This window comes from Salvelinus namaycush, unplaced genomic scaffold (genome assembly GCF_016432855.1).
Source record: "Salvelinus namaycush isolate Seneca unplaced genomic scaffold, SaNama_1.0 Scaffold368, whole genome shotgun sequence".
NCBI lineage: Eukaryota > Metazoa > Chordata > Actinopteri > Salmoniformes > Salmonidae > Salvelinus > Salvelinus namaycush.
In genome coordinates, this window is record NW_024060652.1 from 115387 (window position 1) to 141604 (window position 26218).

At 41.5% G+C, this 26218-nt stretch overlaps 1 pseudogene; it reads right to left on the bottom strand.

Annotated features, from left to right (window-relative positions):
• Positions 1-23768, bottom strand: LOC120040607 (annotated as a pseudogene).
• Between the last annotated feature and the right edge of the window lie 2450 nt (positions 23769-26218).

The following is a 26218-nucleotide window of genomic DNA, read 5'->3' on the forward strand; positions in this document are numbered from 1 at the left end:
TATATATATATATATATAATGTAAATAGTTATTAGTACAGTAGCTAATGTGGCTAGAGCTAACCACTAGCTAACATCAATGGACAAGGAGTAGCTTAAACTAGCCACCAGCTAGCGAACAGGTTAAACAACTTTTAGTGATACCAAAAATCTGCATTTACACAGGCAGCCCAATTCTGGTCTTTTGTCCAATTGTAGGCAAAAGAGCTGATCTGGTTGGTCAAAAGACCAAACAGTGGGAAAAGATCCAAAATTGGTTTCCTGTGTAAATGCTGTCTTTTTGTTTCAAGTCTCCTTCCATAACTAGAACCGCTCATGGAGTGAAAGTAGGCAGCTGACCTTCCACTCCTGCTGGAGCTAGCTAGTTAGTGGTAGTTATTTGTTCTAGCTAGCAGATATGGCTAAGTATGCTTGCTAGTCATATAAAAACATTCCCACAAGGGTAGGTATATATCAACTACTGATAACATTAGCTAGAAAACTGATTGACTTTACTTAGCAACAGCTGTCCAGTCCCAGACAAGGCAGGACAGCAAGCAAAAACAACAAGCATTCTGTACATACATAATAGCAGTGCTTTGTATCAATCAATTACATTGTTGGAATGTAGAGCAATCAAATTAAACCAAAACCATTGAGGGACTGGTCTCATCTCAGACCCGGCTCACAGCTGGTGAGGTGAAGGATTGAGGGTCAACCCCACGGCCGGTGTGAGGTCCAGATCATCCTCTGTTACTCCAGGAGGAGGAGAGAAACGAAAGCGCTGCAGGAGGGAGGTGAAGAAGAGGAAGAGTGCCATCCTGGCCAGACCCTCCCCCAGGCACACCCTACGACCTGGAAGAAGATCAAATGAGGAAGACAACATATGACAATTAGGTCTACATACATTTCCTATAGTTCACATAAATGTCAAATTGTACACATTTTATACAATAAACTCTCCCTGGTTCAAAGCAATTCCCCAAACTCTTAATTTTAGAGTGCCATAGAAGGATTCACTTACCCAGTCAGTATGGATACAGAAACAGTGGAACTCACCTGCAGAGAAGGGCATGAAGGCATCCCTCTTGGCGAATCGACCTTCCTCATCCAGAAAGTGGGCGGGGTTAAAGGTGTGTGGGCTCTCCCACTCGCTTCCATCTTGTAGGACAGACGTCAGTAGAGGAAACACAAGCGTCCCCTTCTTGATGAAATATCCCTGGAAGGTGACATCTCGGCTGGTGGTGTGAGGGATGGCAATGGGGAAAATGTTGGCCAGTCTCTGGGTCTCATGGATCACTGCATCAGTGTAGGGCAGGTTCATCCTGTCCTCTGCTAAGGGCTGCCGACTTCCTATGATGCTGCTGATCTCCTCTTGGACCCGGTCTGAGACAGAAAGGAGGGAGGACCAAAGTTACTGACCTCAGAAAATGTCATCTTAATCTTTACCCTGGACATTTTATAATTTTTCCAAGATGGCTTAATAACTGAATTAAGGGTTAGTGCAGATGGTGATTTTAATAATAACGAACATAGCGAATACAAAACAAGAGACGCATCAGGACATGAAAACAGAGTCAGTACTGCCTGATGACTGGGGTTGGTGAGGGCTTTAAGAAGGGAGAGTAATCAGGCTGGTGATGAAGTCCAGGTGGGCTTAACGATGGGAGCAGCTATGCACAATGTGGGTTGTCAGGACTGGTGGAGAGTAGACCAGGGACGTTGATCGCAGGAGGGAGGGAGCAAGCGTGACACTATCACCATCAATAGACTATTTTTCTATTAGTAAATTGTAGGATATGGTTATCAAACATTTACTAGAAATTAGCTGTATTCTTCTCTCAATTAGCGATTAATACTAAAGCAGGAAGAATTTCACTAAACTAAATTTGATACTGTTTAGAATTGCAAAAGTGTTCGGTGGTGTATATTGTAACGCTTTACAATGCAGTTAAGATAAATCAAAGAGAAGAGATGTTGAAAGTGCAATTGTGACTGAAGTACTGTAAAACCAGTCACTGTACAAAGAGTTTACATGTTATGTCCCAGTTCTTCCATGGCCTACATACTCAGACATGTCACACATTGAGCATGTTTGGGATGCTCTGGATCGACAGCGTGTTCTAGTTCCTGCCAATACCTATCAACTTCGCCCAGCCATCGAAGAGGAGTGGGACAACATTCGACAGGCCACAATCAACAGCCTGATCAACTCTATGTGAAGGAGATGTGTTGCACTGCATGAGGGAAATGGTGGTCACACCAGATACTGCCCCTACCTTTAAGGTCTCTGACCAACAGATGCATATCTGTATTCCCAGTCATGTGAAATCCATAGATGTTTCTCAATTGAATGATTTCCTGATGTGAACTGTAACTCAGTAAAATCGTAGAGTTTGAGTTTATTTTATTTTTTACAGGGACAGTGCACATTAATCAACGTTTCAGTAAAAGTGCCGGTTTTAGCCAGCCGGCTAATTTTCAACCGCAGTCCCTGGGAAGGTTATAACAGCCTGTAGAAATTGTTGTGTTCATATTTTTGTTCAGTGTACATTTAGAAAATGCATTTAGTGTTATGAAAAACGGCACTGTGTCTTGTGTACACTGTTTTGAAAATCTAAAACATTGTTCCAAATAAAATGCTTATACACGAATGAGAAAAAAACAGCACACAAAAGCTGTCCAAGCTGGAAGGTTGGAGCAAAATGGACAGTGGGGAAATTGCATCTGATCAACATGGAAGGATGTTGTTTTTGCAAGTGGATTTTTTTGAGAATATTTATAAATACTCTGTAGACTAGTTTTTTTTAAATTATTTATTATTAGAACAAAGATTATAATTGTGTATTCTACACCGATCACTGCTTCCTTCTGGGTTTTCGCTCCACTGCTCTCCCTCTCAAGTTAAGAACCTGTTGTCCTCTATGGCTATCTTTTATTACCACACCATAGTACAACTCCATTTTATTTATATATATACTGATCAAAAAAATAAAGGGAACACTTAAACAACACAATGTAACTCCAAGTCAATCACACTTCTGTGAAATCAAACTGTCCACTTAGGAAGCACCACTGATTGACAATACATTTCACATGCTGTTGTGCAAATGGAATAGACAAAAGCTGGAAATTATAGGCAATTAGCAAGACACCCCCAATAAAGGAGTGGTTCTGCAGGTGGTGACCACAGACCACTTCTCAGTTCCTATGCTTCCTGGCTGATGTTTTGGTCACTTTTGAATGCTGGCGGTGCTTTCACTCTAGTGGTAGCATGAGACGGAGTCTACAACCCACACAAGTGGCTCAGGTAGTGCAGCTCATCCAGGATGGCACATCAATGCGAGTTGTGGCAAGAAGGTTTGCTGTGTCTGTCAGCGTAGTGTCCAGAGCATGGAGGCGCTACCAGGAGACAGGCCAGTACATCAGGAGACGTGGAGGACGCAGTAGGAGGGCAACAACCCAGCAGCAGGACCGCTACCTCCGCCTTTGTGCAAGGAGGAGCACTGCCAGAGCCGTGCAAAATGACCTCCAGCAGGCCACAAATGTGCATGTGTCTGCTCAAACAGTCAGAAACAGACTCCATGAGGGTGGTATGAGGGCCCGACGTCCACAGGTGGGGGTTGGGCTTAGCACAACACCGTGCAGGACGTTTGGCATTTGCCAGAGAACACCAAGATTGGCAAATTCGCCACTGGCGCCCTGTGCTCTTCACAGACGAAAGCAGGTTCACACGCACATGTGACAGAGTCTGGAGACGCCGTGGAGAACGTTCTGCTGCCTGCAACATCCTCCAGCATGACCGGTTTGGCGGTGGGTCAGTCATGGTGTGGGGTGGCTTTTCTTTGGGGGGCCGCACAGCCCTCCATGTGTTCGCCAGAGGTAGCCTGACTGCCATTAGGTACCGAGATGAGATCCTCAGACCCCTTGTGAGATCATATGCTGGTGCGGTTGGCCCTGGGTTCCTCCTAATGCAAGACAATGCTAGACCTCATGTGGCTGGAGTGTGTCAGCAGTTCCTGCAAGAGGAAGGCATTGATGCTATGGACTGGCCCGCCCGTTCCCCAGACCTGAATCCAATTGAGCACATCTGGGACATCATGTCTCGCTCCATCCACCAACGCCACGTTGCACCACAGACTGTCCAGGAGTTGGCGGATGCTTTAATCCAGGTGTGGGAGGAGATCCCTCAGGAGACCATCCGCCACCTCATCAGGAGCATGCCCAGGCGTTGTAGGGAGGTCATACAGGCACGTGGAGGCCACACACACACACACACTACTGAGCCTCATTTTGACTTGTTCTAAGGACATTACATCAAAGTTGGATCAGCCTGTAGTGTGGTTTTCCACTTTAATTTTGAGTGTGACTCCAAATCCAGACCTCCATGGGTTGATAAATTTGATTTCCATTGATAATTTGTGTGATTTTGTTGTCAGCACATTCAACTATGTAAAGAAAAAAGTATTTAATTCAGATCTAGGATGTGTTATTTTAGTGTTCCCTTTATTTATATATATATATATATATATATATATATATATAAATAATGTGGACTACAGCTTCATTCAGTGTTCAAGCAATTGAAACAAACTATAAACTGGCCTGTGGTTCAAGTGGGAAATGTTCACAGCAAGTAACACCTTGATTGTCTTGCATTACTACAATCACGTGTAGCAATGTCTGTACAATGGTGTGTGTCTGTGTGCACATTGATACTTACCCTGTATAAGGGGGTACTTGGCCATTAGCATCAAAGCCCAGCATAGGGTTGTCCCTGTGGTATTAGTACCATTAGAAAACATGTTTCTCACAGAGGATATCAGGTTGTTGTCATGGTAGTGATAGTTCTTGTTGCCAGATTCCTTATACATACAGAAAAACACAGAAAAGGCATTTTTTTAAAAGGGGAGAAAATATTTGTTTCCATGGCATAGACCAGGGATCATCAACTAGATTCACCCGCAGGCGGATATTTTTATTTTTTTATTCCCCTGAACGGATGGCTGGAATATAATTACATATACATTTGTAGACTGCAAATTGACCACGAGATAATATTTGACTAAAATACTATACTATAATTTCTCAAAGTTGTAGATAATCACGTCTCTCTCTTATGTGTGGGAATACTTGGGAGCACATTTCCAAAATGAATATCAGTTAGAGCTGATTTCCTGGTGTTTTACAGTTTGTGTAAAAAAATAATAAAAATAAACCGTTTTAAATTCCAGAAAACCTAGGCGACCAAGTAAAACCACCAAATTCGGACTGCGGGCTGCCAGTTGGGGAAACCTTACATAAACTGACCAGGTTAATCCAGGTGAAAGCTATGATCCCTTATTGATATCACTTGTTAAATCCACTTCAATCAGTGTAGATGAAGGGGAGGAGAAAGGTTTAAGAAGGATTTTTAAGCCTTGAGACAATGGAGACATGGATTGTGTGTGAATGGGAAAGACAAAAGATTTAAGTGCCTTTGAATGGGGTATGGTAGTACAGTAGGTGCCAGGCGCATCTGTTTGAGTGTCAAGAACTGTGACGCTGCTGAGTTTCACGCTCAACAGTTTCCCGTGTGTATCAAGAATGTTCCACCACCCAAAGGACATCCAGCCAACTTGAAACAACTGTGGGAAGCATTGGAGTCAACATGGGCCAGTATCCCTGTGGAATGCTTTTTTTTCTCTTCTTTATGACATGGGCCATTTACATATTTCTCAATGCACACTAAATCCCTACTTGCAAGTTATTTATTCAAAAAAAATGGGTGGGGGGGGGGGGTAGATCAGCTTTAATATTTAATACAAAGCAAAAACAGGTTTATACGTTTTTACAAATGTATAAAATAAACTTAAATATCATATTTATATAAGTATTCAGACCATTTACTCAGTACTTTCTTGAAGCACCTTTGACAGCGATAATAGCCTCGTATTCTTGAGTATGACGCTACAAGCTTGGCACACCTGTGTTTGGGGAGTTTTTCCCCATTCTTCTCTGCAGAAGCTCTGTCACGTTGGATGGGAGTGCCTCTGCACAGCTATTTTCAGGTCTCGCCAGAGATGTTCAGTTGAGTTCAAATATGGGCTCTGGCTGGGCCACTCAAGGACTTTGAGTGTGTCCTGGTTGTTGTCCTGTTGGAAAGTAAACCTTTGCCCCACTGAGGTCCTGAGCGCTCTGGAGCAGGTTTTCATCAAGGATATCTCTGTACTTTGCTCCGTTTATCTTTGCCTCGATCCTGACTAGTCTCCCTGCCGCTGAAAAACATCCCCACAGCATGATGCTGCCACCACCATTCTTCACTGTAGGGATGGTGCCAGGTTTCCTCCAGACGTGATGCTTGGCATTCAGGCCAAAGAGTTCAATCTTGGTTTCATCAGACCAGAGAATCTTGTTTCTCGTGGTCAGAGTCCTTTAGGTGTCTTTTGGCAAACTCCAAGCGGGCTGTCGTGTGCCTTTTACTGAGGAGTGGCTTCCAAGTGGCCGCTCTACCATAAAGGCCTGATTGGTGGAGTGCTGCAGAGATGGTTGTCTTCTGGAAAATTCTCCCAACTCCACAGAGAAACTGTGAAGCTTTGTCAGAATGACCATTGGGTTCTTGGTCACCTTCCTGACCAAGGCCCTTCTCCCCTGATTGCTCAGTTTGTCTGGGCAGCCAGCTCTAGTAAGAGTCTTGGTAGTTCCAAACTTCTTCCATTTAAGAATGATGGAGGCCACTGTCATCTTTGGGACCTTCAATGCTTCGATAATTTTTTGGTACCCTTCCCCAGATCTGTGCATCGACAATACTCTGAGTTATACGGACAATTCCTTTGACCTCATGGCTTGTTTTTTTTCTCTGACATGCACCGTCAACTGTGGGACATTATAGACAGGTGTGTGCCTTTCCAAATCATGTCCAATCATTTGAATTTACCAAAGGTGGACATAGTCTGAATACTTATGTCAAATAGGCATCTGTTTTTTTTATTTGGTATGAATTTGCAAAAAAATTCAAACCTGTTTTCGCTTTGTCATTATGGGTTATTGTGTGTAGATTGATCAAGAAAAATATACATGTAATCCATTTTAGAATAAGGCTGTAACGTAACAAAATGTGGGGAAAAGGAAGGGGTCTGAATACACTGTGTGTGTTATATATATTTGAAGTCAGTTTACATACACTTAGGTTGGAATCATTAACTCGTTTTTCAACCACTCCAAATTTCTTGTGAACAAACAATAGTTTTGGCAAGTCAGTTAGGACATCTACTTTGTGCATGACAAGTCATTTTTCCAACAATTATTTACAGACAGATTATTTCACAATTCCAGTGGGTCAGACGTTTACATACACTAAGTTGACTGTGCCTTTATACAGCTTGGACAATTCCAGAAAATTATGTCATGGCTTTAGAAGCTTCTGATAGGCTAATGGACATCATTTGAGTCAATTAGAGGTGTATCTGTGGATGTATTTCAAGGCCTACCTTTGCTTGACATCATGGGAATATCAAAAGAAATCAGCCAAGACCTCAGAAAAAAAAATTGTAGAACTCCACAAGTCTGGTTCATCCTTGGGAGAAATTTCCAAACACCTGAAGGTACCACGTTCATCTGTACAAACAATAGAACGCATGTATAAACACCATGGGACTACGTAACCGCCATACCGCTCAAGAAGAAGACACGTTCTGTCTCCTAGAGATGATCGTACTTTTGGTGCGAAAAGTGCAAATCAATCCCAGAACAACAGCAAAGGACCTTGTGAATATGCTGGAGGAAAATGGTAGAAAAGTATCAATATCCACAGTAAAACGAGTCCTATATCGATGTAACCTGAAAGGCCGCTCAGCAAGGAAGAAGCCACTGGTCCAAAACCTCCATAAAAAAAAGCCAGACTACGGTTTGCAACTGCACATGGGGACAAAGATTGTACTTTTTGGAGAAATGTCCACTGGTCTGATGAAACAAAATAGAACAGTTTGGCCATAATGACCATCATTATGTTCGGAGGAAAAAGGGGGAGGCTTGCAAGCCGAAGAACACTATCCAAACCGTGAAGCACGGGGGTGGCAGTGTCATGTTGTGGGGGTGCATTGCTGCAGGAGGGACTGGTACACTTCACAAAATAGATAGCATCATGAGGAAATGATATTATGTGGATATATTGAAGCAACATCAAGCCATCAGTCAGGAAGTTCAAGCTTGGTCGCAAATGGGTCTTCCAAATGGACAATGACCCCAAGCATACTTCCGAAGTTGTGGCAAAATGGCTTAAGGGCAACAAAGTCAAGGTATTGGAGTGGCCATCACAAAGCCCTGACCTCAATCCTATAGAACATTTGTGGGCAGAACTGAAAAAGCATGTCCCAGCAAGGAGGCCTACAAACTGACTCAGTTAACCCAGCTCTGTCAGGAGGAATGGGCCAAAATTCACCCAACTTATTGTGGGAAGCTCGTAGTAGGCTACCCAAAATGTTTGACCCAAGTTAAACAATTTAAAGGCAATGCTACCAAATACAAATTGAGTGTACGTAAACTTCTGGCCCACTGGGAATGTGATGAAAGAAATAAAAGCTGAAATAAAGCATTCTCTCTACTATTATTCTGACATTTCACAATCTTAAAATAAAGTGGTGATCCTAACTAACCTAAGACATGGAATTTTTACAAGTATTAAATGTCAGGAATTGTGAAAATGTATTTGGCTAAAGTGTATGTACATTTCTGACTTCAACTGTATGTATACACACAAGTTTGGACACTCATTCCATGGTTTTTCTTTATTTGAATTTTTTTCTACATTGTAGACTTATAGTGAAGACATCAAAATTACAAAATAAAACACATGTTGGTTAAGTGTGCCTTGAATTCTAAATAAATGACTGACAGTGTCACCAGCAAAGGCCCACACCTCCTCCATGCCTTTCGGTGGGAACCACACATGCAGAGATTATCCTTTCACCTACTCTGCATCTCAATTAGACACATCGGTTGGAACCAAAAATCTCAAATTTGGACTCGGACTAAAGGACAGATTTCCACCGGTCTAATGTCCATTGCTCGTGTTTCTTGGCACAAGCAAGTCTCTTTTTCTTATTGGTGTCTTTTAGTAGTGGTTTCTTTGTAGCAATTCAACCATGAAAGCCTCATTCATGCAGTCTCCTCTAACCAGTTGATGTTGAGATGTGTCTTACTTGAACTCTGAAGCAATTATTTGGGCTGCAATTTCTGAGGCTGGTAACTCTAATGAACTTATCTGCAGCAGAGGTAACTCTGGGTCATCCTTTCCTGTGCAGTCCTCATGAGAGCCAATTACATCATAGCGCTTGATGGTTTTTGTGACTGCACTTGAAGAAACGTTCAAAGTTCTTGAACTGTTCCGGATTGACTGACCTTCATGTCTAGAAGTAATGATGTACTGTCATTTCTCTTTGCTTATTTGAGCTGTTCTTGACATAATAGGGACTTGGTCTTTTACCAAATAGGGCTATCTTTTGTATACCACCCCTACCCTGTCACAACACAACTGATTGGCTCAAACGCATTAAGGAAAGAAATTTCACAAATACTTTTAACAAGGCACACATGTTAATTGAAGTACATTCCAGGTGACTACCTCATGAAGCTGGTTGAGAGAATGCCAAGTGTGCAAAGCTGTCAAAGGCAAAGTGTGAATACTTTGAAGAATCTAAAATAAATGTTGATTTGTTTTACACTTTTTGGGTTACTAAATGATTCCATATGTGTTATTTCATTGTTTTGATGTCTTCACTATTATTCTACAATGTAGAAAATAGTACAAATAATGGCACACAGACAATCCATGTCTCAAAGCTTAAAAATCTCCTCCCCTTCATCTACATTGATCGAAGTGGATTTAACAAGTGACATCATCGCTTTCAGCTGGATTTACCTGGTCAGTCGATGTAAGGTTTCCTCATCTGGCAGCCCGTGGCCGAATTTGGCCTGCGGGTGGTTTTATTTTGTCCCCCAAAATACCAGTGTGCCATCACAGCAGCAATATTTGTGACCTGTTGCCACAAGAAAAGGGCAACCAGTGAAGAACAAACACCATAGTAAATACAACCCGTGTTTATTTTTATTTATTTTCCCTTTTAAACTACTTGCACATAATGACATTTGAAATGTCTAATCTTTTGGAACTTTTGTGAGTAATGTTTACTGTACATTTTTATTGTTATTTCACTTTTGTTTTATCTACATCACTTGCTTTGGCAATGTTAACATGTTTCCCATGCCAATAAAGCCCTTGAATTGAAATTGAATTGAGAGTTTAAATATATTTACCTTTATTATTTTTCACTAACCCTTCCACCCCTCCCCTAATTGCAGTAAACTAATGAACACTTAGGCTTCTACTTCCAGCTAATACACACTATATACAAAAGTTATCTTTTGTTTGTATTTAATCCCATCCTTCAGCTACCCTCAACCCCACCGATCTATCTCTGAAGATCATTCAGCTTGATTTCTATTTGCCATATATTTCTAACTGTGCTGTTTTACAAAAGTTCTGAACCTATATACATTTTACGGATACCGTAATTTATTACATTTGTCATCTTGTTGTTTTTAATTGAGATGATTTTTAACTGTAGTGAGATTTCATACCTCCAGTGTCTGCTTTCGGACAAGGAACGAGTCCACAAAGCCTCTACACATCTGAGGGTTGAGAGTCTCCTTCAGCCCCCTCACCAGCTCCCTCATCTCCTTCTTGTTGTTCTCAATATTCTTCAACAAAAGCTTCCTGCTTTTCAGCCAAGGGCCCAGCCAGGGGAACATGTTGTACAACTATCTCCCCATAAACAAAAAATTAAGCATGAATTACCCTCTATTATTCCAGTACAAATTTGAATAACTATTACATTTTCCTGGTTTAGTCAAGTGTGACCAGTTTGTTTTTCACTCTGAGAATGGCAAAGTAAACATCATGAGCACATAGTACAGTACCTGAACTGAAACAGAGCCTGCAATTCGTAGGTTCTCATTGGCTCGATCCACTGTGGCTCGGAACTTGGAGTCAGAGTATGCAGATATGCAGATGACACAGTGATGTACTCTATTGCTCCAACAGCGGACCAAGCTTTAATGCAGTTGGAGTCTGATTTTAGGATACTACAGGGGTCTCTTTTACAGCTTAAACTTGTTTTAAACGCTAAGAAAACAAATGTCATGTTTTTTTCTAGGTCTAAACTCTCAGTTAGAAACACGTTTGTAATCACTAGCTTGGATGGTACTCAAATCAATAAGGTCTCTGCATATAAATACTTAGGGGTATGGTTAGATGATAGGCTTTCTTTTAAAAAACATGTTACTGAATTGGGAAAAAAGCTCAAATTCAAGATAGGATTCCTTTACAGAAACAGGGCTTGTCTGTCCTCTGTAAATAGGAAAAAAAATTGTGCAGGCTACTTTTATGTCCGTTTTAGATTATGGTGATATTATCTATATGCATGCATCGGCAAACACATTAAAACCACTGGATGCTATTTACCATTGTGCACTCAGGTTTATCACGGGTGATAGTTACAGAACTCATCACTGTATCCTATATCAACATGTGGGTTGGGTCTCTCTATCTGTGAGGCGAGAGCAACATGCTCTCTTGTTTATTTATAAAGCACTTCTTTTAAAACTACCTCCATATATATCATCATTAATTTCCACAAGATGTACTAATTTTAAAACCAGATCACAGATGTGGATTACATTAGAGACTCCTGCGGTCTCCACAGAGTTGGGTAGGACTGCCTTCAGTTCCTTTGCACCTTATTTATGGAACAAACTGCAGATCCAACTTAAGTTAGACACTCTGGTGTCCCTTGCCCATTTTAAAATGTTTATGGAGGATCAATATGATGTTGTCTGTGATTGTTTCTGTTGAATTGTGTATGTTTTGAAATGTTCTTGTCTGTATGTCTAAAACTGTACATGTCAACATGTTTACACAGGGCACAGCCGTAAAAGAGATCCAGGTCTGTCTGTTTTCCCTGTTAAAATAAAGATTTAAAAAAAAAAAAAAAAAAAAAAAAAGAGTATTCAAACCTGCTGCCGTACACAATGTTGGAGATTACGTTGGCGACAGCATAACTCAATGGCTGGGTTGTGTCAAATGCTTTACCTATTAAAAAGAACCAGATCAGAAATTCAATTAGAAAGCCTAAGGATTTTTTTATGTAACCCTTTTTTTGGTTTTCAAAATCAGAACTACGAATTCTTACCCTCATGTTTTTCCAACACTTCAATCAGGTAGTGAATTTCCTCTGAGATTCTCCTCGCTCCCTTTCTTGCCCATCCCAAAGTCTCTAAGGTTCGCCAGGGCAAAGCGCCTCATCTCTTTCCATGAGTCGCCATTGCCAAACAGAATACCTATTGAAAAGTAATATTGTGCATGTGTCAGGAGAGAATCATTTATTTGTCACATAATTGGGGCTGTTACAGACCCAAATATGCTTGCTTGACAGAATATTGTCTAGAATGCAACAGTTAATCGGAATACAAGTTTCACATATCCCACATTACCATGTCCATTGGTGAAGTCATAGAACACAGGAAGCATGCCCCTGTCCCCAAACTCCTCTGCATGGTTGACCAGCGCCTGCTTGACCGTCTTGTATCCTGCCAGGATGACCACTTTTGTGGGTCCAAAGTGAACCGTGAAAACAGACCCATATTTCTTGGACAGCTGTAGAACATAAAATAAGACTAAATGCATGGTTTATTAAAAGGTCCCGGACAGTGAAAATCATGTTTTTCATCAAATTAGATGATATTTGGATGTAACCAGTTCATAGCAGGTTGACCCAAGTATGAAAAAGTACTGTAGCTGCTAGATTGGCAAATCTGAAAAAGTTACTGGTCCCCCCCATGTCAAACGCTTGGATTCATGAGGCAGGCATTACTTCTGGCTTTATTACATTTCAGGTAAAACTGACAATTTTAAAACACCAATGGTAGCTCTTAACTTAACCAGTTTAAATATGTTACACTTTAAAACTGTCATCATACATCTTTGTTTACAAACCTTAAGATAGCTCAAGCAGAACAATACTGGTAACTAACCCCTTTTCATGTGTTGTGGCTTTTAGCTAGCAAGCTACTTACTAGAATGCCGGATGTCATAGTGTTAACGTTGTTTATCAAATAATGAAGACAATACGATCGAGTGTGCAGTGCACATTCGAGCGAAGTTGATTTATCAATTGGGGAAAACATTCAATGGGTCTTTAGTATTGAATAGCCATTTATTTGTCTCGGTCTGCAAATTGGCCTCCTAAAAGGTATGCTAACCTATAGGACTATGCTAAACGTCAAGTGTCGCTGTCATCATTCTTGCTGCTTACATTTCAGTAGCAGTACCTTTCGAGATCAGGTGCGCGTGTGTTCTCAACTAAACAGAGTAGACTATAGTCTATGCAGTGGTGGGCCGTCAGGGCCAGCAAGGCCTTCTCTGCTGGCCTAAACATCATCAGAATATATCTTTTTTTTTTAAATATATTTTCCCACAAATATGTATTAAATTATTCCCCAGAGTAAGAATTATACTCTTCATTTCATAGCTTTCCTCTTGGTTGCACTGCTTCCAGCCCCAGGTTGAGATTTGGAGGGCTGGTCTTTATGTTAGATCTTTTATCCAATCATATTCAGCCATCATGTGTTGCCAGGGGTCTAAAATCTGCCCTCAGGCCTTCAGAATCAACAGTGCGGGCGCTTGTAACTTAAAGTGAATGGAAATGAAAATTTAGTGTCAACCAATCAGCTTTAGAGTTGGCTATTGTACGCCTGCTGGCTGGCTCCAGTGTTACACAGGAGCCAGCTAGCAGGCGTAGTGCGTGCACGTCTTTTGATTGGATTACCAATATTGAGAAGCAGGTCCTATGGGCAGGTCTATGCAGATCCTCAGAACTAGGAAACTGAATTTGATAAACAAATTAATTTGCGTACGACTAAGCTGTTTTTTCAACCCACAATGGCGGAAGGAGGAGAAGATATCGATTTGGTCGAGGATATAATTATAACGCCATTCTCAAGACGAACTTTTCACCGACGCCGATGCTACAAAGCCTGTCACAGGCGGGAAAGGGGTTCGTTCGCCACTTTCAAAGTTCCAACTACGAGCGCTATCAATGGCTCACAGGCTCCGAGAAGCACTGCAAACTGTACTGCTGGGAATGCCTATTATTTGCAAGTGATCGATTTGGTGTTTGGAGCCACACTGGCTTTGCAAACTTGAGTTGTCTAACCAAGGCAGCAACGAGACACCAAAGTACGGCTGGGCACTTACAAGCAATGGTGCTTTTGAAAACCTTTGGGGACACCCGAGTGGATCTACAGCTCAATGAACAATCGCGCAGGGCAACGGAGCTGCACAATGAAAAGGTGAAGAAAAATAGGGAAATATTGAAAAGACTCATTGATTTTGTCATGTTTTTGGGTAAACAGGAACTTTCTTTTAGGGGACACGATGAAAGTGCTGACTCCACAAACAAAGGGAACTACGTGGAGCTTCTTTCTTTTCTTTCTGAAAGCAACACAGATTTACAATACCACCTGTCCACTAACAAAGTGTTCATTGGGACGTCCGGCAAAATACAAAATGACCTAATTTATGCTATTGCTGAAGTGATGGGAGAAGAGATCAAAATGGAGATTAAAAAGGCTCCCTTTGTTGCTGTTATGGTGGACGAGACAACAGATGTGGGAAATGCAGCACAGCTCTCACTCGTCCTGCGTTATGTGACGGACACAGGAGTCAAGGAGCGATTTATCCGATTTGAAGATGTGACAAGCGGCAAGCGAGCTGATGACATTGCCGCTCCTATTTTCCGTTTCTTGGAGGAAAATGAATGTAGTCTGGATAAAGTTGTGGCACAGTGTTTTGATGGCGCAGCAGTCATGGCATCTGGACTCAATGGGGTGCAGGCTAAAGTTAAGGAGAGGGCACCGATGGCCTTATTCATTCACTGCTATGCACATCGACTAAATGTAGTACTGACTCAAGGAGCCTCAAAGCTTAAAGAATGCAAGGTCTTCTTTGCCAACCTCAATGGCCTTGCAGCATTTTTCTCACGATCCCCTAAGCGCACGCAACTGCTGGATGACATCTGCAAGCGTCGTCTTCCTAAGGTTCCACCAACGAGGTTGCAATATACATCTAGATTGGTCAATGCAGTCTTTGAAAAGAGTTGCCCTAAAGGAGCTGTTTAACCACCTACTGGAACATGATGACCATGACGGGGATACTGTGCTTATGGCTGATGGATTTAATGCACGTTTGGATGATTTTGAGTTTAGTTTTTTGCTTGAAACATTCAATGGGATTTTTAATTATTCGGATGTGCTTTTTGGAATTCTACAGAAACAAACTTTGGATGTACAATTCTGCCTGACAAGGGTGAACGAGTTTTGTGACACAATTGAGCGAGAGAGGTGCAGGTTCAGTCAAATCTACGATGACACAGCTCGCATCTCAAGTTCACCCAGCGCACGCAGAGGCCCAGCACAAGGAGACCCTCCAACATACTATCAACAACTCCACAGCAATATTCTGGACAACATTCTTTGCCAGATACGAAACAGGTTTCAAGACCACGAAAAATGTATGTTTCTCTCCCTCCTGGACCCCCGGCACTTTCAGACCTACCGGAAAAAATTCCCGCAAACAGCCTTCTCCAGCTTAACAGAGAGTCACGGAACACTGTTCGACCTATCCAAGCTAAAAACAGAACTGACTGTAATGTATGCTATGACTGATTTTGAAGGGAAAAGTCCCTCTGATCTCCTTGATTTCCTTAAGCAGAAAAATCTGAATGAGGACATGGGGCAACTTTACACATTGGCATGTGTGACAGTGACTATCCCTGTGTCCACGGCTTCTGTCGAGCGGTCATTCTCGGCCTTAAAGCGAATCAAAACGTATTCCAGAAATGCTACTGGACAGACTCGGCTTTCAGCATTAGCCTCCATGTCGATAGAAAAGGACTTATTGGTGGAACTAAAACGCACAGATATACTGTACAACAGAGTCATTGAAGTCTTCTTGAGGAAAGAAAGGAGGAAGGATTTTGTGTTCAAATAATCAGTCTTTGGTGAGTAGGCATACAATGCATGTTATTTTTTATTAAATGTGTATGTATGTTTCGCATTTTATTTCGTTAATATTAAATACCCTATATATTAACAAAATAAAATGGCAAATAGCCTATGTTGCAAATTATTTGTTTTCTTTCTTTTATTTTCAGTGAATAGTTATGTGTCTTTATCATCACGGTGAAACTGCTTTGGGTGCGACAATGCGCTGTTTAGTGAACACACTGTATTTATTTTTTGGGGGACTTAAAGCTCAAAGTTTGTGGACCAGAAATGGATAGAAGAAGAATATTAATATAACTCTGTTGCACTCGACTATGTTCTTGGCTATTAGTTGAACTGTACTGTATTGTACTCTTCCCCTGCAATTCTCTGAATAAAAATGTCAATTTCAAGGTGACGCAACGCCTGGTTATACTGCGTTTCTGTAATAAGAGGTGGATTAATTCGGGTGGGACTGTGTAGGACCTCACTGAAGGCCCAGGCCCCAGACCCACGGCACGCTACTGAGTCTATGTATACGTGGTCGGAGAAGCACAGGGTAGTTATCTTCACAATTAAATATATTTCCTAAATATTGCCTAGAAATAGGGCTAAATATTGATCACCCATATTTCTCAGTCTGAAAATCTTCCCACTCCTAAAAGGTAGGCTATAAAAATAGTTCAAGAGAAAGTGCAAGTTTCTCCAACTGCTTTCTTTAAACTACATCTACTAGCATATTGCCTGATATAGCCCAGTAATACAAAGGGCCATGTGAGAATCTCGGCTAATTTAAGCCATTTCTTAAGTTATTTTTTAGCATTTGATATTGCCTATAGGGCGCAAAATTGCTGGGACCATGACTGGCTAGTGAGCTGCTTCACATACGCCTAAAATAACATTGCGGGACTTCGGTTAGGTTTGGGACCAGTTCTTGCGGTAGCGGGTGGAGGAGCGGGATGAAGAAATCGGTCCTGCGCAGACCTCTACTGTGCACCATGACAGTGAAGCATGTAACGTTAGAGCTATTTATGACTGTCAATGTGAAAAGTAGGGAACCTGACAGATCAATTACGTTACATTGCCATACTGACTAATACAACTCACATTGATATTCTGACATGTTTTCAGTGCAATCTTCAATTTTTTGGCCAATTGTTTCATTATTTGATTCAGGTCTAGTTTGAGGCCAAAAAAATAATAGCTAATGTAAGCCAACTTTTGACCAGCTCTCACTTGCCAAGTTAATTTACTTCTGAAACGGGACAACAAAGGCCACGAACATTTCCATACAAACAACTGCGGTTAGATAGTAATAATAGCCACCTCATCTCGCTATCTGCCAGATAACTAGAGGCTAGAGCTGACCTGGCTGTGGTAGCTACTCACTAGCGTAATTTATTCATTCACCTCAATCGAGAGGGGATGAAACATTAGATAACGTTACATGTCAATTACAATATTAGCCCTGCACTGCGAATTAACATTAGTTCATTTTTTTCTGTTAAGTTAAACAGCAGTTACCTTGCCAAATATCAGTCAACTAAAGTAGCTATTTGCTGGTCTGCTTCTTTTTACAACTCGATGAAAGAGCAGAACACATACACACTGACTGAATTATGCTCAACTCTCCAGTGCTGGTCCAGCCAGCCTTCCAGAAGTTGCGCCTTCACACAGCCTGTCAACCCACTCTGTGGTATCCGCACGGTCCTAAATCCAGTCAAATGAACACTCCAAACAGCCTACCCGACAACTATGAGGCGTCCGCATGGCCCTAAAGCACACAGTTGCCACAATTGGATCACATTCCAATGATAAAACTGGGGGGGGGACAAAAATGCAATTTCAGATATGTCCCCCCACATTATGAAATTGCATTTTTGTCCCCCCCAGTTTTTCCATTGAAATGTGATTAAAAAACGTGACATCAATGTGCTTTAGGACTATGCGGATGCCTCCGAGTTGTCGGGTAGGCTGTTTGGAGTGCATCTCACTGGATTTAGGACTGCACAAACACAACAGAGCGTGCTGACAGGCTGTGTGAAGGAAAAGCCCCCCCCCCCCCCCCCCCTCCCCATCCCCAGTGAACGTTGTGCCTGTGTATATGTAACCGATGTGAAATGGCTAGCTAGGTAGCGGTGGTGCGCGCTAGCAGCCTTTCAGTCGGTGAAGTCAATTGCTCTGCAAGGGCCGCGGCTTTTGTGGAGCGATGGGTAACGACGCTTCGTGGGTGTCAGTTGTTGATGTGTGCAGAGGGTCCCTGGTTCGCGCCCGGGTCAGGGCGAGGGGACGGACCAGGGACCCTCTTGCACACAACAACTGACACCCACGAAGCGTCGTGTCAGACCCAACATACTGTAAGTCATAGTTAGGGCTGTGGCGGTCATGAAAGAGCCGGTGATTGTCAAGCAAATAACTGCCGGTCTCACGGTAATTCACTGTGGCTCTGTCAGTGATTGGGTCTTTCTCACAGGCTACAAGTGAAGAGGTCCAAATTTGAGGCACATATTGGAAGAACTGTAATTTACTTTGTCAGTCAACAAGATTAGGGGGCCTAACAAACAGCAAAAGCACTACCCCATGTCAATCTGCTATCACCATAGTACAAAAATGTACTTATTCTGTGCTAGAAATAAATATTCCAAACAGTCTGGGACAGTTTTGGGATCTATCGCATCCCACACGAATACAACCAATAGCATAAAAAACTGTTTTAAGCAATGAGCTTGACACAACAGATCAGAACATTTTGCTTAAATTGTAAACGATTATGCCATTTCTTCACATAAGCGCAGCAATGTGCACATGGCAGTAGGCTACACGCTTGAATGTTCCATTAGCAGGAAAACATTCTCAAGTGACGACAAATGCGATTCTGCATGCATTTTATTATATAGGTGCATTTTTATGGTAAAATATGCTTTCTCCCAAACTTGAAACTCCCGCACTTCATATGTATGCCAGTTAGGCTCTACACCCGTTGTAACGCGGATTAATGTGCTTCATTTTAAGAAGTTATTTGACCACGTTAGTTGTTACAAACCTATGGGCTAGGTTACATGAGGTGTGCCATTTATGATTATAAACAGTCACTAAAAACAGGCATGGCTGCTTCTTGCCTTAAGCTGGGCGTCGTTCACAAGTGATATGTCATTCATAAGTAATAGGCTAATAGTCACCCATCAGACTATTCTTGATTTAATCTTGTCTTTACATATAATAAATAATGTGTAAAATTTGTTTTGATTTAGAATGGGCCATTATTATGCATTTGTCTCAAACAGGGGCAGGGGTAAAACATTTATGTAATCTATGCACTTAAATAGCAAATGGAGGATGCCTTTCCCACGGTTCATTTTCATACAAGCCGGGTAGGCTATACTCCTGTTGTAAAGAGAAGCAATGTGCTTAATATTAGGAAAGCTGAGCAATAAATATAGTAGGCATAGCCTATAGAAAGCTGATGGGATCCTCCTCTTTTTAATAGAGGCCATCACTCTGTTTTCTCACACAATTGCATAGACTAAGGGGGAAATGGGTCGTAGTTATCTTTATATGCATTCATTTTAGTTTTGTACCTGTAACCCTCTGCATATTTTTTTTTTAACAAGTTGGTCACAAAAAAAATACACATTTCAGGCTACATAGATTGGCTCCTGGATCTCCTCAACGAGGTCACACTTGATCCAGCGCTGTATGTGGGGAAGTTGTGCGAGCTGTCCATCCCAGGACCCCTATCTGCCCAGTATGAGAGGCCTGACAAGTAGGAGGCCAAAGCTGGATTTGTCTCCCGCTTCAATCTTGGGGGTGACTGTGGCCAAGTGGGTGACTGAAGCGGGGTACATGGGTCCCCCTCCTCTCCCGCTCCCCTCACCATCAAGCTCTGTAGTTGGTGGCATTCCCTAAAGCCTAAGTAATTCCCTTTTATGTGATATGATATCACATTGTTACTTTGTATAGTTTTATTTCAAGCATTCGGATGGAAGATGAGTGTTACAAATTGTACGAATCAGTGTGGTCCTGCACACTAGTGAGGCCGGATGTCTACAGTATATTAGGATATGGCTCTAAGAATGTATTTGTCAAATGTCACCATTATTTATCATGATTGTTCATGTTGATCAATATTACGGCTATGCTGGCCTATTATCAAATGAATGTCTGATCAATTAATACAATTCTGAACATATCATTTATAATGTTAATATAGAGGCACCAATAAATTGTTCAGTACACTTATTGTATGCTGTTTTCATGTACATTCCCTTATGTCTAAGCTTCTAGGGGGACTCAGGGTTTACTAATTCTGCTGAAGAGGTGTATCAATGAACTGTATTCTGTAATTAGTCACAAAACAATAGAAATGCAAATGCGTATAGCTGCTGTTTGTCTGATATCCAACAGTCCATGATCAGCTCTATTGACCATGAGTATTTTGAAGAGAAAATGGGTTGAGGCATTCTCCGAGTCGATATTCACGTAATAAGATGGAATTCCCCTCGACCACGTCCACAAATTGGGGGATATCAAACATTCTTTCCCATTGACCCCCAGTGTAAAAGAGCCAACTTGGTCGTATGATTTTTTTGTTATACAGAAACAACAAACCATGATGAAAAGCTGCTGTGTGTTCAATGTACATGTAACAAGGTCAAAAATCACAACCTACGGTTCGCAATGCTCCCACGTAGGGAAATAGAGCCTGAAAGAGCCCTGTGGCTTCAGGCTATTCGGTATGGGAGTGTGGGAAATTGTGGGGAGCCGGTGTCCAAGTAGGCTACACATAGATAGAGCTCTATAAATGTGGAAACAATGTAATCACAGGTAAGACATTTAAATTGTTTAGCAAGTACAGTCCATTTGTAACTCCATTCACTACTTGTAGCTGTATAGTTTGTTTGCGTTGTTGGTCTTGGCTAGCTTAACATTCTGGTCGGTAGCTAGTTAGCACTCACTTACGTGGCTGCTAGCACCATCATGAATAGTGGCATTCAGGACACTACAGTATTACATTTTTCTAAGTAGTGAGAACGCTAGGGAGAGGCAATGTTGAAAAGTAATCTTTAGACATGTTGTACTTTTCTTAAATGTAGTTTTGTAATTGACTAAAACAAGCAGACAATTGTTTGCGGTGAGCCAATGGGGTAACCTATGTAACAGCAGGTTGTTTTCCCGCAGGCGGGCGGAGCCTCGACGGTCTATCTAACAGGCTGACCACACCGATCGCGTCGCGTGCCCGAGCATTGCAAAATAAAATGTAGAAATCTATGTTATTCAATTATTGCGCCAACGAGTGCCTGTGTTGCCAAGGGCTAAAATAGAAATTAGTTATATTTCTGACGCAGATCGCGCTGCAAGTCCTGCCTCTCCCATCTCCTCATTGGTTTATAGAAGCAGGTACCCACGTGCCATCTCCTCATTGGTTATACCCACGTGGGTGACTGAAAGACGAACGAGGTCAGTGGCGGTAATGCACCTAATTTATGAAAGTTGCCAATCGCAATATAAAGTCAAGAGAAGAAAAAGCCTGGAAGGAAGAGAGATGGCTAGAAACGATTTGGTTGACCGTTTTATGTGTGGATTAATTGTCGGAGTAGAGGACCTTGTGCATTTCAGGTAAAATAACAACTCAATGTTTATATCCCAGGACAAATTAGCTAGCAACAGCAAGCTATCTAAATAGGACAAATTAGCTAGCAAGTGCAAGCTAACTAGCTAAATTGCCTTAAATGTTTCATGATTTTCGACCTGTCCCCAAATTAATATAATTGGTTCAGAGTTTGTTTTGATATTTTAACCTGCTTGTCGTGATCGCGTTTGGTGTGGGGGGACAAAATAAATGTTTGCACGATGGCCCACACACGCAGCCGGTTTGGGTTCCGTGTAACACACTGGGAGTATACTATTTAGGCTCATAATGACATGTGGCCCATTGTTTACCTTACAAGGCAATGACCACAAGGGTGTTTCAAAGAGCTGTCTGTCAATGTTTTCCTGAGTTTTACACCAATCCTAAAGCTGCAGTCCATAATTAAACATCAAAACATCCATCCCATCACTTATTTTGGTAAACAGCTGAGGAATGGGGCTGGAGAAATGCAACCACTCAAATTCACAGGTGGCACTATGGATGCAAGGACTGGCCATCCGTGAAATTATCTTTTTAGGCCAGGGTTCAATCCGCTTGCTGATTTGAACAATGCAGAATGTAAAGGTCATTTCCAATTGAGCCGACATATGCAGCTTTTACCGTGAACGTGATCTCCGAGAATGCGGGAACATTGCCTTTAAAAAAGTGCATAGTGGACAAATGCGATCGGATTCAATCTAGCCCTTAACAATGTTGTGAAGCTATACAGTGTTTATTTAGAATCACATTTTTTACAAACAAACACAGTTCTAAAGAGAACCAGTTTAAAAGGGTCAATCTGCCATTGGTACATCCATTTTTTAACTTTTAAATGACTAATTATAGCTATTGATTCTTGAAGAATATAACTAGAAATACCTTATGAGCTTACCCCATCAGAACCCAAAGTATGAGATTGTTAAACATAAAAATAAACATAAAAATAAATACATGTAGCCTCTAAACATGATTTAAAACTATATTTGTATTATTATGGATGGTCAGTCATTGCATCCATAGGTTTGTCTAATTTCAGAGGGGTTATATTTCTCCAGACCCATTCCTCAGCTGTTAACCTAAAACAGTGGTGGGGTGTAAGCTTTATTGTTTGAACTGCAGATTGTCCCTTTAACTTCAAGATGCTTTGAGAGCTTAGCTATTCAAAATAAATTAACCAAACACAGACTGTGGAGATCAGTGTGTGACTTAAAATGCAGGTGTTATGAAAAGCCCTGTGAAGTAAACAATACATGAAATGTAAATATAAAAACTTGAACTAAAGGTTGTTGGAAGCAGTTCTGTAACAAATAAAGTATAATTCTGTTGACACATATCTCCTGAAGTGATATCATTGTAATATAAGTTGGATTGGAGTATGTGTGAGCTATTTTGGTGAGTTGTTTGGTCTGTGACAAGAAAACTATTAAGATTGTGTTTTTACCCCTCACAAAAACTATCCCTTTAAGCATTTATGACCAATACGATTTTCAAGCCAAATGCCTCTATTATGTGAGTGAATGCACATTGGTCATCATTTCACCTGTATTATTTGATAATTCTGCAATTAAAAAAACTGAAATGGAACATTAACGGAGGAACATTCTCTGAAAACATTCATAAACTCAGAGCGAGTGTGGTAAGTAGGGCCACATTAAAATAAAAACCTTTTAGAGGGCTCCTGTGTTGACAAACTATTGCTAACTGGTTGAAACACTATGTTGCTTTGACAATACATGCCTATTGAAACTAACTGGAAGTTTTAAACCTGCTAAAATAAACATTTTGAAAATATTTAAGCAGGTAAAACAATGTCACAGATCATATCAACAACCATAACATAGTTTAATGTCAGGACTTGCTCTCACCTTACAGAGGGTGCGGTAGGGCCTCTTGAGATCCAGCTGGAGCATGTTACCAAGCAGGGGCAGAGGCCTGGGTCCTGGAGGCGCCTTCCCCTGTTCCTCAGAGTTGGAATCAGAGGAGAGGCAGTAAAGAGCCAGCAGAAACAGCAGAGCCCCCAGCAGTGTCACTGTACTCGATGTCTGGAGAATAACTTCTATAAGAGACATCTTCAAACAGCTCTTATACCTACACAGGGTTAAAAATAGTGACTACTTCCTGCTCATTGATCTGCCTGACAATGGAGGCTCACCTTTTATAGAGCATGGAACAGCCTCAGGGGAGGGGCTAAACATTCTGGGGAAAAATGTGCTCTTATCTATGCGAAGGTTACTCGTCCTATGAGGATTTCCCGTAGTTTATTAGATCTTGATAAACACTAGATACAATTGAAGGCAAGTGTAAAAAGAAACATTTACAGACCGTTGAGGTTTGACTGTGTTAACCACTATCTTTTGAATGTCATTTAGCAACTATTAGATACATATTTCCAATCTTTTTTCTCAAATGCACACATTTTGGGGACTTTCACATTTGACACTTTAGTGGGGTATATAAATATAAATGACGTGGAAACAACGTTGATTCAACCAGTGTGTGTGCCCAGTGGATTGATAGATCACAGTGCTGTGCCGAGGTATATTCTATACAAACATTCTGAGTGTTTTTTTTTGGTGAACGACTCCAGGATTTTTGGAGTCGACTCCAATTCCGACTCGTTGGAATTGAATATCCAGACTCCAACTCCAATTTGACGGAAAAAAAGCTGCCGACAGGTTGGCCTGTTTGAATAGGACAAGAAAGCTTAAAGGTGCAACAAGTTGGATTTTCTTGCCCAAATTTACCCAAATGCTTTATATGTAAAAGGTAATTAGTAGCTAATGTGGCTAATGCTAACCACTAGCTAACGTCTTTGGACAAGGAGTAGGTTAAACTAGCCACCAGCTAGGTAGCGAACAGTTTGTAAACAACTTTACTTTAAGTAAGACTTTTTGGCTGCGTTTACACAGGCATCCCAATTCTGGTATTTTGCCCAAAGAGCTGATATGATTGGTCAAAATACCAATTAGTGGAAAAATATCAGAATCGGGCTGCCATGTTAATGAGAGTTTGTTGCCTGATTCCTTAAACATACATAAAATCACAATGCATTTTAAAGGGTAGGATATATTTTTCAAAAGGGGCGTGGCGTAGGATGGTCTAGCCTCCAGAACAGATGCCACTGCTGCATGGGTTTGAACGAAGCCCACTGCTATTTCAGCTATCTTCATCTTTACGCTGTCCTCTATCACAGGGCTCTCCAAACCTGTTCCTGGAGAGCTATTTTCCTGTAGTTTTTAACTCCAACCCTGTTCCTGAAAAGCTACTCTCCTGTAGGTTAACTCTAACCCTATTCCTGGAGAGCTACCATCCTGTTGGTTTTAACTCTAACCCTGTTCCTGGAGACCTCCCTCATCTCCTTCTTGTTGTTGTCAGTTTTCTTTAACAAAAGCTACTTGGTTTTCAACCAAGGGCTCAGACATGGGAACATGTTTTACAACTATCTTCCCATAAACAAAAAGTAAAGCATAAATGTAGCTGTCACGAATCCCGCTTCCTGAGTCTGTTTTTGCCTGTGTTCTGTCCTGGAGTGTTTTTTTCCGGTGTCCTGGAACGCACCCTGTCTGGTTGCTGGGCGACGTAGCTAGTTGGAGGATCTCTGAGTACCCGCACCTGTATCCCATCAGCTATCTGCACACCTGGTCCTGATCATCACCCCTCCACTTCATAAGCGCTGACCTGACATCATTCCCTGCCGGATCGTTATCCATGAACAGTATGTTGTGCCAGCGTATCAGCCTCCAGTTTGATAGAGTTTGTTTTGTTGTTTTGTATGTCTTGCTTGCCTTGAACTCACCTCCGTTTTTTCTGTCTACAGTCATTCACCCGGAACACTCATCCCATCCCTACCTGGTCGTCGGTGACTTCAGTTACTTCCTTGGATCTGCCTATTCAATCCCATCAGCTCCGCTGCCTGCTCCGCCACTTGGATTTTTCTATCACTACATTTAAACTTGTAAATAAATACTCACCTTCGTCTTACTCTCCTTGTCCTGGTCTGCTTCTGGGTTCTACTTTAGAAAACCGTGACAGTAGCCTGCTACAAATGGAATAGTTATTTCATTTTCCTGGTTTAGTCAAGTGTGACCAGTTTGTCATTTTTTGCTAAGAGTGAGAAACAAAGTAAGCATCATGTACCTGCATTGAAACAGAGCCACTAATTCTGAGGTTCTCATTGGCTTTATTCACAGTGGCTTGGATCTTGGGGTCAGAGTATTCAAACCTGCTGTCATACACAATGTTGGAGATTGTTGGAGACAGCATAATTCATTGGCTGGGTTGTGTCAAATGCTTAACTGTCACAAAGCACAACAGAAAGAGAATTAGCAAAACTAAGAAAATGTATATATTTATTATCTTATTTGGGGTTTTCACTTAAAAATGTTACCCTCATGTTTTTTCAAACAATTGAATTAGGTAGCGAATTTCCTCTTCACTTCCTTTCTTGCCCATGCCAAAGTCTAAGGTTCGCCACGGCAAAGTGTCTTATCTCTTTCCATGAGTCTCCATTGGCAAACAGAATACCTGTAGAAAA